General features: G+C 42.8%; 1 protein-coding gene across 24 annotated transcripts in view; it reads right to left on the bottom strand.

Moving 5' to 3' along the window:
• Positions 1-17965, bottom strand: part of PLCB4 (phospholipase C beta 4) — a 397020-nt gene that overhangs the window by 178968 nt on the left and 200087 nt on the right. The window contains exon 1 of one of the 24 annotated variants that reach the window (XM_045194498.3): positions 12398-16028. The exons of the other annotated variants lie outside the window; for them this stretch is intronic. The gene's annotated coding sequence lies outside the window, so the exon portion shown is untranslated. Of the gene's footprint in view, positions 1-12397; positions 16029-17965 lie in introns of those variants that run through there. 24 annotated transcript variants of the gene reach the window in all.

Here is a 17965-nt window from a genome sequence, read left to right as displayed (position 1 = left end):
TGCAAAGTAGTATATTTCTTTTTTTAATATATTTATTGATTATGCTATTACAGTTGTCCCATCCCCCCCCCCACTCCACTCCATCCTGCCCACCCCCCCTCCCACATTCCCCCCTATAGTTCATGTCCATGGGTCATACTTATAAGTTCTTTGGCTTCTACATTTCCTACACTATTCTTACCCTCCCCCTGTCTATTTTCCACCTATCATCTATGCTACTTATTCTCTGTATCTTTCCCCCCCTCTCCCCCTCCCACTCCCCTATTGACAACCCTCCATGTGACCTCCTTCTCTATGGTTCTGTTCCTGTTCTAGTTGTTTGCCTAGTTTGCTCTTGTTTTTGTTTTAGGTGTGGTCGTTAATAACTGTGAGTTTGCTGTTATTTTTACTGTTCCTATTTTTATCTTCTTTTTCTTAGGTAACTCCCTTTAATATTTCATATAATAAGGGCTTGGTGATGATGAACTTCTTTAACTTGACCTTATCTGAGAAGCACTTTATCTTCCCTTCCATTCTAAATGATAGCTTTGCTGGATGCAGTAATCTTGGATGTAGGTCCTTGCGTTTAATCTTGGGTAATGTAATTATGATGTGCCTTGGTGTGTTCCTCCTTGGGTCCAGCTTCTTTGGGACTCTCTGAGCTTTCTGGACTTCCCAGAAGTCTATTTCCTTTGCCATATTAGGGAAGTTCTCCTTCCTTATTTGTTCAAATAAGTTTTCAATTTTTTGTTCTTCCTCTTCTCCTTCTGGCACCCCTATAATTCGGATGTTGGAACGTTTCGAGATGTCCTGGAGGTTCCTATGCCTCTCCTCATTTTTCCGAGTTCTTGTTTCTTCATTCTTTTCTGGTTGGATGTTTTTTTCTTCCTTCTGGTCCACACCGTTGATTTGAGTCCCAGTTTCCTTCGCATCACTATTGGTTCCCTGTACATTTTCCTTTGTTTCTCTTAGCATAGGCTTCATTTTTTCATCTACTTTTCGAACAGATTCAACCAATTCTGTGAGCATCTTGATAACCAGTGGTTTGAACTGTGCATCCGATAGGTTGGCTATCTCTTCGTCGCTTAGTTGTATTTTTTCTGGAGCTTTGAAGTGTTCTGTCATTTGGGCCATTTTTTTTTTGTTTGTTTGTCTTGGCGCTTCTGTTACTTTAAGGGGCGGAGCCTTAGGTGTTCATCGGGGCGGGGTAACGCTGGTCACTGTGCTCTGACGCTGTACGTGGGGGAGGGGCGGAGAGGGAGCAATGGCACCTGCCTCACTCTCCTCGGGATTTCAGTCTTTCACTCCCATACCCGCAATCAAACTGGGCCCCTCTGGTGCTGGTTCCCGAGTGGGTGGGCTTGTGCACACTCCAGGCCCCTGTGGGTCTCTCCAACGACCTCTCCTGTGTGGCTGGGAGTCTCTCCTGCTGCCGCCCCAACCCTCACGGGCATTTTCAATCAGAGGTTTGAGGCTTTATTTCCCTGAGCTGGAGCCCTGGGTTGTGCGGTCTGCTTCGCTCCCCGCCGTTCGTCCGGTTTATCTATGCACGAATGTGGGGCTGCAGGGTGCTACCCACTGCTCTGCCTGCCCCACTCTCCACCACACCGAGTCCGGCCCTCTCGGTTTATCTGCGTGAATGTGGGTCCACAGGGTCCGCTAGTGCTGGGACTGCCTGGGCCGTTCGTCCCACACTCCGCCAGTCTCAGTCCCGCCACAGCCACTCGAGTCCTCTCCACCCCGGTGCCCGTCTCCGCCCCTCCTACCGGTCTGGATGAATGTTTATTTTGTGTTTCCTTGGTGTTGGACCCCCTTGCCGTTCGATTTTCTGTCAGTTCTGGTTGTACAAGGAGGCGCAGAGTGTCTACCTACGCCGCCATCTTGGTTCTCTCCCAAAGTAGTATATTTCTTTCCAAAGCTTAAGTGACTGGCTACAGAACTGTCATTTCCTCTGGGCCCCATGGAATAAAATGCTGGTTCACAACTATTTTTAGGTAATGAACACAGAGGTTCTAAGCCTCAAAAACAGATGCTATGAATGCAAAACCAGCAGTCAAGGAGTCTTCGCTAACTGCTGCCTCCCAAACTTAAACCAGTCTCTTCCACCACAGCCATAACAATCTCCTCACATGCTCATAAGGACTCACTTCTTCAGTAAAACTTTACAAAGTGTGAAGGTTTATAGGTGGGGACACATCCCAAACGTGTTACAGTTTTAGCCTGATAGGCACAACCAGAGGTATCTATGTCACCAAAACATATAGTATATGGGGAAAAAGAACACCAAACATGAAACTTTAGTCTAATTTCAAACATCTATCAATACACATATTTATCTACACAGGATACCTCATGATTATAGAAGACACATGGACACAGTCTTGTGGACAAAAGTACACTCAGAGTGGAAAGGATTAACTTCAAGACCTGTTTCAACCAATTACTATAAAACCAGACAAACTCACAAATTATATTTCAAGGAGTTTCCCCAACCAAGAAGAGCCATGCCTACAATCTATGTGAAGGAGGCTCTCAAGGTTGAAGGGACAGCATGCTCTTGGGACACAGCAGCTCCCTACACATTTAAGGAGTTGTTCTATTTCACAGCAGATAAGACACTGATGGTATTAGCAGCTGCAGAGCGTTCTGACCTTGGCTAACCTCTAGATGGCCTATGAATTCTAAACTAGGAGCACTACATTATGCAAGAGAGGGCAAGGAGCAAGCTTTATTTACTGAGGGCCACAGCAAGTAACAATGGTAATTCAATTTTCCCTTTGACTGAACAATGCACATCACAGCCCAATATTAGTCACTCAAAACCAGTAACTCAGCTTTAACCAAATTATCTTGGAAATAAATGTGCTCATACGAAGGCTGGTTTGGCTTCCTGGAGAGGACTTTTGAGTTGGGCTTAAAGGATAAGGATTCTTATTAAGTGACATGGGTAAAGGGGATCCCAGGATCAGGAAATGTGACATGCAATGTCACGAGAGGCTGGAAGTTTGTATGTGATCAGCAGGCAGCACAGTCACCATTTCACTTCAGAACACGTAAACCACTTCATACAACCCCCCCTCCTCCCTCGCATCTCTATCTATTCCATTAGAAGACCAGCCTCCGATCACTGAAAGGCTGAAGATGGAAATTCATGGTGTCTTTGAAATTCATAACAAGTATGTAAATGAGCTCTAACTCTGTTATTTGAGACAAACACAGCAGCTAATGCATGGAGGCTTTACTTTTTACCCTCCTTTGTGTGTGTCTGTTGTGGGTTCCATATGATTAATTCTAGCCAATGAGCTGTGACTAAAAAGGAGGTGGGACCCTTCTAAAACACCGGCTGCTCCTTCTCCAGGCTCCTCAGACCATTCGCAAAAATGGCCACAAAGCTTTCCCTCCCTGTATCATGTCCCTTTGCAATGTGACCCTTCAGCTTCTCCATGGAGATGGAGAGACTATTTCTCCACACGGATCTTGGACCTGGGTTTGGGCATGTGACGTGCTTTGATGCCAGTCAGATGCAGGAAAAGCACTCGAACCTGGGACTTTCTGTCTTTGTTTCTCTTTGGAACCCGGAGGCCACCATGTTAAAAAGGCTGAGAAAACCTGCTGGAAGATGACAGGCCACACAGAGAGAAGCTTCCAACCTGGCCATCCTGGCCAAGGTCCCAAATATATGAGTAAGGCCATCCTAGATCATCGAGTCCTCACCAAGCCAGGCTAGTAAAACTACCCAACCAGCACACAGAATTCTGAGAAATAACACAATGTTTTTCGGGGTGGTTTGTTATACAGCAAAAACTAATTGGTACACCTGCTAAAGTAAGGGTGAATGGGATGAGAGTTTTCTATATGACTCTGGTGAGTACGTGGGCATTCCGATTAGGTTAAGTAAATGATGCTATTAAAGAGGATTAAGGAGATCCAGGAAAGAGTAAAGGGAATCCAGAAAATTAAAAATAATAAGGGGGCAATTAGAAACTAGCAAAGCAGCCCTGGCTGGTATGTCTCAGTGGACTGAGTGCTGGCCTGTGAACCAAAGGGTCACTGGTTCGATTCCCAGTCAGGAGTCAGGGCACATGTCTGGGTTTCAGATCAGGTCCCCAGTGGGGGGAGTGTGAGAGGCAACCACACATTGATGTTTCTCTCCCTCTCTTTCTGTCTCCCTTCTTCTCTCTCTAAAAATAAATAAATAATATCTTTAAAAAGGAAATAAAAAAATTAATAACACCCCCAACACACACACAAAACCCTAGCAAAGCAATCCACAGTGTGAGTATGGGAGTATAAAAAAATTTACATCAGCTACCTGTGACTATTTAAAGCAAGGTCTTAAAACTGTAATATGGGGGGGGGGGGTTGAAGATGGCGGCAACATAGGTGGGAGCGGAATCCACTTCCCCTCAACGCCAGGGAAATACCTAGCTGATCTGAGGAGCAGAGCGAACAGCCAACAGTATTCCAGCACATACGAAGATCAGAGACCAAAGATAGAGGACATTGAAAGATCTGATGGTAAGAAGAGTGCTCAAGGACAATAAGGTCCCCGGGACCCAGGACCGCGCGGTACAAGGGCGGCAGAAGCGCCAGCCCTGGCGCAGGGGCTGCTGCAGGAGTCTTGGGAGAGGGCCAGGCGGAGCTGTGAGCACCCAGGTGCTTGATTGGACCAGGGGGGCTTGAAAAGGAGGAATTTCTCAAAAAGAAAAAGAAAATAGAGACACTCAGGGGCTAGTTAGAGAACTCTCGGTAGTAGCCGAGGCCCCTGGTGCCCCTCCCCGCTCCGCCCGTGGACTGCGAGCGCAGGATAAGCAGCACCTGCGCTCACCTGAGGTCCGGTCGCGCACGCGGGCGTGCAGATTAGCGAACGGGGCCCATACATGAAACCCCGGAGGGGCGCCCACACCTGAAACCTCCGAGATCTTTTGGAGCAGAGACTAGCTGCTCCACCCACAGGCCCAAAACGTCGGAACCGAGTGCCGCGTGATTCAGTCCCAGGGCGGCCCCGCCCACCCGAGAGACTCAAGCCCAGGGCGGCTGGATCGGCCCCCAAGCAGAGAGCCTCTGGCTCGGCGGGCTGCGCGCTCACCAAGCGCAGGGCCAGCTGGATGCGCATTTTCCAAGCACAAAGCTGCTGGCGAGTGTCCTAACGCCAAGGCGGCTGAACCCGCTGCCTGCGCGCCAGCGTCCCAAGCCCCGGCGGCTCGATCGGGTCGGCTGGCTGCGCGCTCAGGGCACAAATAGCGTCACAAACCCAAAGCAGCTGGATTCCCCTGCTGCTCGCGCACGCGTCCCAAGCCAAAGCGGCTGGAGCTGCCGCTTGCTTGTCCCAAGAACAAAGCTGCTGGATTGGCTGATCAACGGCCTGATTGCCTGCCAGGGACCACACCTACAAAACAGTAAAGAGTGTGACCCAGGAAGGGAGAAAAGTGAAACCAATCCTTCCAACCACCCCCTCCCGTTGCACAGACAGGACACCAGCAGAAATGACCTGACCGGTTTAAAGCCAACAGAAGTTTTGTTTTTTTTTCTCCTTTCCCCCTGAATTCCTTCTTCCTCTCTCTCTTTTTTTTTTTCATTCCTTCTTCCTCCCATCCTTTACCATTTTTATGTCTTCTTCCTGCCTTCTTTTATCTATTTCTATGTTTTAATTTTTGTTAAAATTCCTTCTTATCTTGCCTCCGATCTTTCTTTATTCCTTCTTCCCTCCTTTCTTCCTTTCATCCTTTCCTATTTCCTTTTTCCCTCTTTCCCATCTTTTTTTTTCTTTTCTTTCTCCCCCCCTTTCTCTTTTTCCCACAGGTGAGACAACAAAACCTGGAGTGCTGAAAAGACTAGAGTTAGACCGTGTTAAACACATAAACGTCAGCTCAAGACCAGTGAGCACAGGAGAGTAAGGAGACAGCACCACCGAATCCCACTGGCATTCTACCATAGAAGTTCATATCATAATCCCAGGGAGTCAGAACAAAGCAATTTAAAAAGCAGAGGCCAACAAGAAGAGCCTCACAAACAATGGGAAGACAAAGAAACAATTCCCAAATGAAAGGAAAGGAGGAAGTCTCAGAAAGAATACTAACTGAAAAAGAGGCAAGTCAACTATCAGATACTGAGTTCAAAGCAATGGTCATCAGGAAGCTCACTGAGCTCTCTGAGCTCAAAGAGAACTACCAGAAACTACAAGGAAACTACAATGAACTCACTGCAAACTATATCAACATGAAAAAGGAAATAGAAAATATCAACAAGAGCCAAGAGGAAATGAAGAATACAATTTCTGAATTGAAGAACACAGTAGAAGGAATTAAAAGCAGACTTGATGAAGCAGAGGATCGGATCAGCGAGCTGGAGGATAATGTAGAAAAAAACACCCAGAAGGAGCAAGAAAAGGAAAAGAGGCTCAGAAAGAATGAAGAGGCAATAAGGGAAATGCAGGACAACATGAAACGTAACAATATCCGTATAATAGGAATACCAGAAGGAGAAGAAGAAGAGCAAGGGATAGAAAACCTGTTTGAAAAAGTAATGATGGAAAATTTCCCTAATCTGAGGAGAGAAAAAGTCACCCAAATCCAGGAATCACAGAGAGTCCCAAACAAGAGGAACCCAAAGAGACCCACTGCAAGACACATCATAATTAAAATGGCAAATTTCCAAGACAAAGAGAGGATCTTAAAGGCAGCAAGGGAGAAAAAGGAAGTAACATACAAGGGAGCCCCAATAAGGTTAGCAACTGACTTCTCAATGGAAACGCTCCAAGCCAGAAGAGAATGGCAAAAAATATTCCAAATAATGAGAACCAGAGGCCTGCAACCAAGACTACTTTACCCAGCAAGGCTCTCAATCAAGATAGAAGACCAAATAAAGAGTTTCCCAGACAAAAGAAGTCTAAAAGAATACAGCTCCACCAAACCAGCTCTGCAAGAGATGCTAAAGGGACTGCTTTAAGGAAAGGAAGGAAAAGAGAAAGAAAGAGGAACACAGGTAGGAAAAAATGGCAATGAATAACTACCTATCCATAATAACCTTAAACGTAAATGGATTAAATGCTCCAATCAAAAGACATAGAACAGCTGAATGGATAAGAAAACATGACCCACACATATGCTGCCTACAAGAGACCCATCTCAGGACAAAAGACTTACACAGACTGAAAGTGAAGGGCTGGAAACAAATTTTCCAAGCAAACGGACAGGAAAAAAAAGCAGGGGTAGCAATACTCATATCAGACAAAATAGACTTCCAAAGAAGGGCCATAAAGAGAGACCCAGAAGGTCACTTCATAATACTCAAAGGAAGAATCCACCAAGAAGACATAAACATTGTAAATATATATGCACCCAACATAGGAGCACCCAAATACATAAAGAAAATCTTGGAGGATTTCAAGAAAGATATTGACAGCAACACAATTATAGTAGGGGATTTTAACACCCCACTATCAAAAATGGACAGGTCTTCCAAACAAAAGATCAACAAGGATATTGTGTCATTTAACAATACCCTATATGAAATGGACTTAACTGATGTATATAGAGCTTTTCATCCCAAAGAAGCAAAATACACATTCTTTTCAAGTGTCCATGGAACTTTTTCAAAGATAGACCACATGATAGGACACAAAGCAAGCCTCAACAAATTCAAGAAAATTGAAATCATATCAAGCATCTTCTCTGACCACAAGGGTCTGAAACTAGAAACCAACGCCAAGGGTAAAAACCCAAAACACTCAAAATCATGGAGACTGAATAGCATGCTATTAAACAATGAATGGGTCAAGAACGAGATTAGGAAAGAAATCAAAAACTTCCTGGAAACAAATGAAAACGAACTCACAACAACCCAAAACCTATGGGACACAGCAAAGGCAGTCCTGAGAGGGAAGTTCATAGCAATACAGGCCTACCTTAAGAAGTTAGAAACAGTTCAAACAAACAACCTAACCCTATGCCTACAAGAACTGGAGGAACAACAACAAAGACAGCCCAGAGCAAGCAGAAGGAAGGAAATAACCAAGATCAGAGCAGAACTAAATGACATAGAGACCAAAAGCACAATTGTAAGGATCAATGAATCCAGAAGCTGGTTCTTTGAAAAGATAAACAAAATCGACAAGCCTTTAACTAGGCTTATCAAGAAGAAAAGAGAGAGGATCCAAATAAACAGAATTAGAAATGAAAGTGGAGAGATTACAACTGATACCACAGAAATACAAAGGATCGTAAGAAAGTACTATGAAGACCTATATGCTAAGAAATTTGAAAATCTAGATGAAATGGACACATTTCTAGAAAAATATAATCTTCCAAAACTGACTGAAGAAGAAGCAGAAAACCTGAACAGACCAATATCAGCAAAGGAAATTGAAGCAGTCATCAAGAAACTCCCATCACACAAAAGCCCTGGACCAGATGGTTTCACAGGAGATTTCTGCAAAGCATTTAAGGAAGAACTAACCCCTATCCTTCACAGACTATTCGAAAAAATCCAAACTGATGGAAGACTCCCAAACTCTTTTTATGAAGCCAACATCATTCTAATCCCAAAACCAGATAAAGACACAACGAAGAAAGAAAACTTCAGGCCAATATCACTGATGAACATAGATGCTAAAATTCTCAACAAAATATTAGCAAACCGCATCCAGCAATATATTAAAAAGATCATCCACCATGACCAAGTGGGATTCATCCCAGGGATGCAAGGATGGTACAATATTCGCAAATCAATAAACATAATACATCACATCAACAACAGCAAAGACAAAAATCACATGATCATATCAATAGATGCGGAAAAAGGGTTCGATAAGATACAGCACCCATTTCTGATAAAAACACTCAGCAAAGTGGGAATAAAGGGAGCAGTCCTCAACATAATAAAGGCCATATATGAGAGACCTACAGCCAACATCACACTCAATGGACAAAAACTTAGAGCTTTCCCACTAAGATCAGGAACAAGACAAGGATGCCCTCTCTCACCACTCCTATTCAACATAGTAATGGAAGTCCTAGCCAGAGCAATCAGACAAGAAAAAGCAATAAAAGGCATCCAAATTGGAAAGGAGGAAATGAAACTGTCACTGTTTGCAGATGACATGATAGTGTACATGGAAAACACTATAGACTCCACTCAAAAACTACTCGACCTAATAAATGAATTTGGCAAAATAGCTGGATACAGAGTCAATACCCAGAAATCAAAGGCATTCCTGTACACCAACAACGAAACTGCAGAAACAGAAATCAGGAAAAAAATCCCATTCGATATAGCAACAAGAAAAATAAAGTACCTAGGAATAAACCTAACCAAGGAGGTAAAAGACCTGTACTCAGAAAACTACACAACACTGAAGAAAGAAATTAAGGAAGTTACAAACAAATGGAAGCATGTACCATGTTCATGGATTGGAAGAATTAACATCATCAAAATGGCCATACTACCCAAAGCAATTTGTAGATTCAATGCAATCCCTATTAGAGTACCCATGACATATTTCACAGATATAGAACAAACATTGCAGAAATTCATATGGAACCATAAACGACCTCGAATAGCAGCAGCAATTTTGAGAAAGAAGAACAAAGCAGGAGGGATCACAATACCTGATATCAAACTGTATTACAAGGCCACTGTAATCAAAACAGCCTGGTACTGGCATAAAAACAGGCACATAGACCAATGGAACAGAATAGAGAGCCCAGAAATAAACTCAAATCTATACGATCAATTAATATTTGACAAAGGAGGCAGGAGCATAAAATGGAGCAAAAACAGTCTCTTCAACAGATGGTGTTGGGAGATCTGGACAGCTACATGCAAAAAAATGAAACTCGATCACCAACTTACGCCATACACGAAAATAAACTCAAGATGGATAAAAGACTTAAATATAAGCCGTAACACCATACAAGTCCTTGAGGAAAACATTGGCACGAAAATCTCAGACATTCCACACAGCAACATCCTCACAGACACATCCCCTAAAGCAAGGGACATAAAGGAAAGAATAAAGAAATGGGACCTCATCAAAATAAAAAGCTTCTGCATGGCTAAAGAAAACAGCACCAAATTACAAAGAGAACCAACAATATGGGAAAACATATTTGCCAATGATACCTCTGACAAGGGCCTGATCTCCAAAATATATAAAGAACTCACACGACTCCACTCCAGGAAGACAAACAACCCAATTAAAAAATGGGCAAAGGACTTGAACAGACACTTCTCCAAGGAAGACATACAGAGGGCCCAGAGACATATGAAAAGATGCTCAGCATCACTAGCCATCAGAGAGATGCAAATTAAAACCACAATGAGGTACCATCTCACACCAGTCAGAATGGCCAACATAAACAAATCCACAAACAAATGTTGGAGAGGATGTGGAGAAAAGGGAACCCTCGTGCACTGTTGGTGGGAATGCAGACTGGTGAGGCCACTGTGGAAAACAATATGGAATTTCCTCAGAAAACTAAAAATGGAACTGCCCTTTGACCCAGTAATTCCGCTGCTGGGATTATACCCTAAGAACACTGAAATACCAATCCAAAAGAATCTGTGCACCCCAATGTTCATAGCAGCACAATTTACAATAGCCAAGTACTGGAAGCAACCGAAGTGCCCATCAGCAAACGAGTGGATCCAAAAACTATGGTATATTTACACAATGGAATTCTACGCAGCAGAGAGAAAGAAGGAGCTTATACCCTTTGCAACAGCATGGATGAAACTGGAGAGCATTATGCTAAGTGAAATAAGCCAGGAAGTGAGGGACAAATACCATATGATCTCACCTTTAACTGGAACATAAACAATAGAAGAAAAAAGCAAACAAAATATAACCAGAGACATTGAAGTTAAGAACAATCTAACAATAGCCAGGGCGGGGGTGGGGGGGTGGGGGCGGGGACAGTGGGTAGAGGGGATTACAGGAACTACTATAAAGGACACATGGACAAAACCAAGGGGGAGGGTGGAGAGGGGGGAGGGAGGTGGGTTCACCTGGGGTGGGGTGGAGGGATGGGGATAAAAGGCATACAACTGTAATTGAATAACAATAAAAAAAAAATTGAAAAAAAAACTATAATATCACTTTTCTGGGTGATGCTAATTATAAACACAAATTTGTACATTTTACTGTGAGCAACTTGACATAGAAAGGTTTGTTTATTATTCATCTTTGAATCTCCCCACCTACTTCTCCAAACTCTGTGCCTAGCAGAAATGAGTATTTTAAAAGGTAATTAAGGAAACTTTGATGAAGGCCTGAATAATAGGATGAGGACATTAATGACTTGATTATTATGTCATGTGGTAACAAATTTGTGTGTCTACACTTTATTCCATATCCCCTTTGAGATCAGGCTTTGCTTTCTCCCAAATTGTTATTTATGTCTCCTATCCTGTTCTGAGGAATCAGTAAGGCAAAGATTATATGATAAATAAGAATCATAAAGGGCATCTGGATTTTATAATAGCATTTTATAGCAGGACCGTACACTAGCCATTTTCTAAAATGTTTTCTCACTTCTAATCTGTATAAATACTCTGGGTCAGAGGTGCTCTTACTGTTTCGGTTTTGCAGATAAAGAAAATGAAGGCCTTGAGCAATTAAATCATTTGCTCAGAGTCACAATACTGTTCAATGGTGGAGCCAATATATAATTGAAGACAGGCCCATCTCAGAGTTAGTCCACTTAGCTTGTAAGAAATTGTGTTTTTTCTAAAATAATTAACAGAACAGTGCTTTTAAAAAGTGAAATTCCTAAGAAAGTTTTACTCATAATTTAATATGAGAAATTAATTCTAGAGAAACTTTTAAAATGGTATCTGTTAAGCAAAAGTGGTATTTCCCTCCCCCCACCCCTCCCCAAAGAGCAGGTGTCTCTCTGCCCTGAGCTAACAGTCTCCTTCCTGTCTCCCTCCTCTGCTGAATCGTCATCACACAAGGCAGGCCCCAGGTGCTGTGACTATGAACACACATTCAGTATACGGAACCATGTGTCTGATACACTGCCGTCTGCTGGGAGTTAGGATGGATTTAATAGCTGAATTCACTGCAGCTTGCTTGGAGAGGACCTGTGTCTCCCTCCAATTCAATTCTCTCTTCTTAGAGAAATTTCACTAAAGAAAGATGGGGCCAAAAATAGGAAGAGCCAATGAAGAATGGACTGGGCTCACAGTATACAAGAAATAAGTCACAAATACGAGTATTCGGTAACATTAAAAATCAAGCAAGGCATGTGTAATTTCCCTTATTTTTCTTTCAAAGGAGAATACTTTTCCGGTTGCTAACTCCAACTGACAGGGTATGTGAAGAAAGCTGCTGAAATTAGGATAAATTCCCACCTGCTTGCCCTTCCCACTTTCCCGCCTGTTTCATGTTTCAGGTCAAAGAGAGGACAGAACATACTTGCCCTTTGATAGGTCTTCCTGCCTCCTCTTCCCAGCCTGGAAATCCTGTGTGAACAGCCAAGGTTTCAGTCCTTCACTAACCACCAAAACTGTGCTGGGAAAGGGGAGGAGTAGCCAAATGGTTTTGAGCCTGAAAGTCAATGAATCTCCCTTAGGGGGGCCAGAAGGTCCCTAGCACACTTCGATCAAACTTCTCAAGGGACATGACCTAAACAGCCAATTAATCTTTACCCCAGAAACTCCACAGCCCATTCTTCTAGTTAGAGGGCTGATTTTTGTGTACGTGAGTCTCTTGGTTCCTTCTGGCTCATAGCAACTGAACAGGTAAGTCCCCTTTTCAGCTTATTATAAGTGTCTTAGCTCCAGCATCTGCCACATACAAAAGGGGTTTGCTGGCCAGCAGCCAGCCTGTGTGTAGTGGAAAACATGGAACAGCTTACACCTCCAACGCCAGGGCAGGGTAAAGTCAACTGTGACAAAGCCACCTGATGGAACAGTACAAGGCCATTAAATGTGATGGTTTCTCAGAGTTTTTCATAACATGGGCAAATGCTGGTATAATTATTTTAAATGAAATGGTGGAATGTAATACATGATTTAAGCTATTCAAAAAGATGCCCAGAAGCAAGGCAGGAAAATATTCAAATGTTAGCCAGTGATTTCATTTGGATGAAGGTTTCCTGATGAGTATTTTTATTTTTGTAATTTTATGTAGTTTCTAAATTTTCAAATAATAATTTCTCACTTGGATTTAAAAAAGTACTCCAATCTTCGTAAGAATCAAAACGATGAGGAGCTCCTAGGAAGTTGCTTATTAAGTCAATCATGGATACCTCTGAAGTATCTTTCATACTTCAAAGCTCAGCTGAATTCCTTGTTAGTCAGTCTTCCCTGTCTTTACTTCACCATTCTGCCTAGAATGAGCCCTCTGCCCCTCCTATTTCCCCATCTTACAATCTCACCTATACTTTGAAGTCTGGCTCAGATGTCGTTTCCCCCTTGAAGTTTTCTCTAATTCCCTCTTCCCTGGACTCCCACAGCACTTTGAACATACCTCTGCAGGGCCCTGGGCCTTTCCATCTAGCACTGTAACTACTGCAAGCTCCAATCCCGAAAGAAACTTTAGATGCGTGGGAATCTGACCTCATCTTTGTATTCCCTGCATAATACCTTACACAAAGAAAGCGTTCGATAAACACCTACAGGTAAAGAAATAATGATGAAACATACAGGTAAAGGAATAAATTAGTGAGTTATTTAATTTTAGATTTATTTTGTAATCTGTCCTTAGAGATTTTAGCATTACCTAGCCAAATGTGACATCCCATATTTGGGTGCCCACAGTTTTATAAGTTATGAGCCATCTGGGTTAATTAAGGCCGTCAAGCACACAACATATCCTTGTTACTTATGCAACCACCAAGAATGAAAATACAATAAAAGTTTATTAAAGTACTAGATGGGGAACTCCATGAGGGCAGGACATGAGAATCTTTCTCATTTCTGTGTCCTCTGGGCACATAAATTCTTGATACACATTTATTAAACAATAAAGAAATGAATGAGGCACTGCATGGGTGACAATGACCCTTTGCAGCCACGGCATGTACAAATGATGTTCATCTTACACGTCAGCTATCATCAGAAACACAGAGCCACTACTACATTAGAGGACACGGGAACCCAGCTCTCATATCTGCTGGCCATGAGATCTTCTACAAGGTGCTTTCTCGCTGGACGCAATGATATCTACCTGGTAGGTCCTTGTTAGGGTGACATTAGATAAGCACAGGCAGATGGCTGAGCACAGTGCCCAGCAATGAGTGAAGCACGTCATCAAAGGCAGCTATAATTGTTATGAGAGCGCCTGGTGGAATAATCATGGATGAATTAGCAAGCAAACATCTTTGCTTCAAACTTTCCTAAAATGCAATCTTGGAACTTTATAAACAAATGTATTTTCTATATTACTCTTAAGTTAAACTACTTGAAAACTTAGAAGCAATGTACACCTTCATGCTATTCTCATAAATCAAATCCTGCCCGGAAATCTTGCCAATAAAACATCAATACGTACCCTTTTTCAATTTGACTGTAATGAGACACACCTACTAGAAGAATGGCAAACACATTCCCGGACTTATGGAGCAATTTAAGTTTATGGGAGAAGATCACTGACAAGTGTTAAAAAGTCTTACAGTTTGCAAGCCACCCACCCACCCACCGTGAGCTGGTAACAGAGCTGCACCTGGGAGATTCCATACAACTGGAAATCTGCTTGCTCTGACCGTAAGCAAGTGTTTGCCCTCAGTGTCAAAATCTCCAAGAAAAGTAAATGGAAACATCTGCTGAGTGGCTTGTGAGATTTAATGAGGGAAATCGACACAATGTTGTAGTGGCTGCATGTGGTCAGATACCAGAACAGCTACCATTTCTGATTTGTTTATTTTAAGGAAAATCACACATGTGGAGTAAAACTATCAAGAGAGCAAAACTTTTGGAAAAGAGTTTTATTGTACTATTTCAAAAACAGTAGTGCCTGGCCTGTGTGGCCCTTGAGCTGAGGAGGATGTTAGGTTCCATTCCTCCTAGACAAGAAGGCTGTCCCAGGCCATTCGTCACAGCCTTTGGAGACCTCTGGTAGTCATTCCCCATCCCTCCCCCTCTGCAGTGAATGGTGCTCTAGAGAAAATGGTTATCATGAGACTCGCAGGGGAAGCTTCACAAGAAAGACCCTCCCTGACACTCACCAACCACGAAGCACCTAACCGGTAGGCGCCCTCTGTACCTGTACTGCAAGGTTAACAGTTGGTGCAGTAATAATTAGATGACTGTGAGAAACTTGGAATTGGGGGTCAGATGGCTTGAGAGTGTGTCTTTACTCTGTTTTTTTTCCTAACTATAACCTGTAGCAGAGAAACAGCACAGGCTGGGACATCAGTACACTTATGTTTTCAGAAAAAGGAACAAAACTGCTCTTTTTAGAAAATCAAATTGTCCAAAAACCATAACAGCCAAGTTCTCTTTTCTTGTGTTTTGCTCAGGCCTGTTTGGCTTATCTATGGAAACAGCTCGTGCTACGCAAAAATTGGGCCCAGCGGTCATTCAATATTATGTTGCTAAGTGCCAGTCCTTTTTAGGTTAAACATGTTTACTTGGCATAAAGGCTGGACTTTTACTTGACTAGTTATATCCTGTCACTAACACAGCGAATCCGTTTCTTCTCCTGCATGGAGGAAAGGTGACGGTCACACACAGGATCAAGAGAAGCTGTCTTGCAGGAGCCAGTGCAGGGCTCCCCAAGCTTCACTGTGCACCCAGATGGCCACGAGAGACCAGTAAAGTGACAGGTCCTGTTCAGCAGATGTGGGATGGTGACTGGCTGCAACTGAACATTTCTAACAAGCTCCCTGGTGATCCTGATGCTTCTGGCCCATAGACCATATTTTGAGTAGCACAGAATTAACTGGGATTTGAATCTTACTTTCTGAATTGCTTCTTATCAAAGGACTAGACTGCGGCAGCGAGTGAGAGGCAGGACTAATGTGCTTGGTATGATAGGAGGAAAGAGCAGGGTGTAGGAATGAAAGAGCCAGGCTGGGATTTCGGCTCTACCATTTAATAGTCACATGACCTTGGGCAATGTTAGAGAAAAGGATATACATAGTTCTCAACTTTTTTCTTTGTAAAATGAGACAAATGATCCCTATCTCACAAAGCATGGGAAAATGAAACTACAATCATGAGCATGGAGGAGACTTGATTCTAATAGGGGCCTGGGACCTACTGGTTCCTGACAGATCAGCAAAACGCATGCACTCCTCTTCTTCTAGGGTCCATACCTGGCTACATTCACCTGTCTTCTTTGCATTAGGTAGAGCTGTGTAACTGCCCCCAAAATGAGAGTGGTAGAGATGTTTATCATATCCAGGCATGGCCCATAAAATCCTTCCACACACATTCATCCCTTTATGCAACTTGCCCCTTCTAGGCAGACATCAGCCCCAGGGGGAACATGGAAGCTACACGTTAAAGATAACATCAGCCCAGATAGACCCCTGAATAACTGAAAACTTATGGCCATTCCACTGGTGACTTCACCTGCTCAGTACTGTTACATGAGCAGAAAATAAACTTGTACCATATTTGAGCCATTATATATTTCTGGCACTCTTTGTGATAGCAGCTAGCTTACCTGTGTAACACTTCTCCCATCCTTTCCTTTCCTTCTTCCTCTTCCCTACCTCCCTACTGTGCTCGTCCCTGAAATAGCCCTACAGGTACCCTAAATTACAGTGTTTTAGTTAAAAGCATGAATTTTGAAATGAGAACAGTGAAGTCCAAATTCATCTCCCTCCTTTTTCTGTCCAGCGCTGGAAAAGGATGCCTAGACAAATTCCCCAACATCACTTTCCTCAAGTGGAAGAAATAATCATGTCATTGCTCACCTCTTGCAAAGGTCACATAAGATAATGCCTGCAAAGCAGTTAGCACCTTACCTGAGTTCTAGTGGCCTCTTATGAGTAGGGTCCCACTTGATAAGATGCCACCTGCTTCCTCCCCTCCAGATAACGCTCTTTCATAAGGAATATCACAAATCACTGTTCATGTGGTTGTTTAAACCACAGCAAACTTCCAAAGAGCCTCCATTGCCTTCAGTTCCTAACTGGAAAAAGGTTTTTCAAGAATCTTACACTTGAATAAACAAAAATTACAAAGATCAAAGGTGGAAGGGAGAAAAGGATCAAATAATTAGTACAGATGTTTAAAATTTTACAGAGGGCCGGTGTTTTACCATTTGAAAACCTGGACTGTATAGAAAAAGCAAGACTCTCAGGTAATCCTACATTTGCTTTCTTGAGCCACAGATTAAACCTATCAGCCAGGAGAGAAATCCTAAAAGGGAACACAGCTTCTGTTGCCAGGAATTCCAGAAGCAAAGGTTTGAGGAAAAGGACAAGGCAGTTATCACAGAAAAAAATGATATTTTTCTGTTGAATACTATGATATGTTTAAGATAGAACTTCCCATTATAAAAACACATTACCCAAGGTCAATGGAAAATATTTTGTTGTGCCCAACCATGCACATGAAAGTGTACACACACACACACAATGTCAAACATGCGCTTATGCGTATAAAAACGGAACAAGAGCCCAGGCCAGGTAGCTCAGTTGGTTAGCACATTGGCCTGACATGCCAAGGTTGTGGGTTCCATCCCCAGTCAGGGCACATACAAGAATCAACCAACGAATGCATAAATAAGTGGAAAAACAAATCAATCTCAATCTCAATCCCTCTCTCTCTCAAATCAATCAATAAAAAAATGGAACAAGGTGAGAATCTGATTGTTTGAGGTTAAAAGACATGTTCAGTCTTAACACCTACTGATACAACACCCATTATGCTAGAGAATATCAGTATAATTCCTTTCGTCCTACTTTTGCATTTCTTTCTCTTTCTAGAGGCAAATTATAGGGAACAGCACTGCTCTTCCTAAAAGGCTGCATGCACGAAAGCTTTACTGAAAGGATCTGCCACAAGTAGCATGAACTAAAGAAACGAC

This window comes from Desmodus rotundus, chromosome 6, assembly GCF_022682495.2.
Source record: "Desmodus rotundus isolate HL8 chromosome 6, HLdesRot8A.1, whole genome shotgun sequence".
Taxonomy (NCBI): Eukaryota; Metazoa; Chordata; class Mammalia; order Chiroptera; family Phyllostomidae; genus Desmodus; species Desmodus rotundus.
The sequence above is the reverse complement of the archived record's forward strand: the minus strand, read 5'-3'. Positions and strand labels throughout refer to the sequence as shown.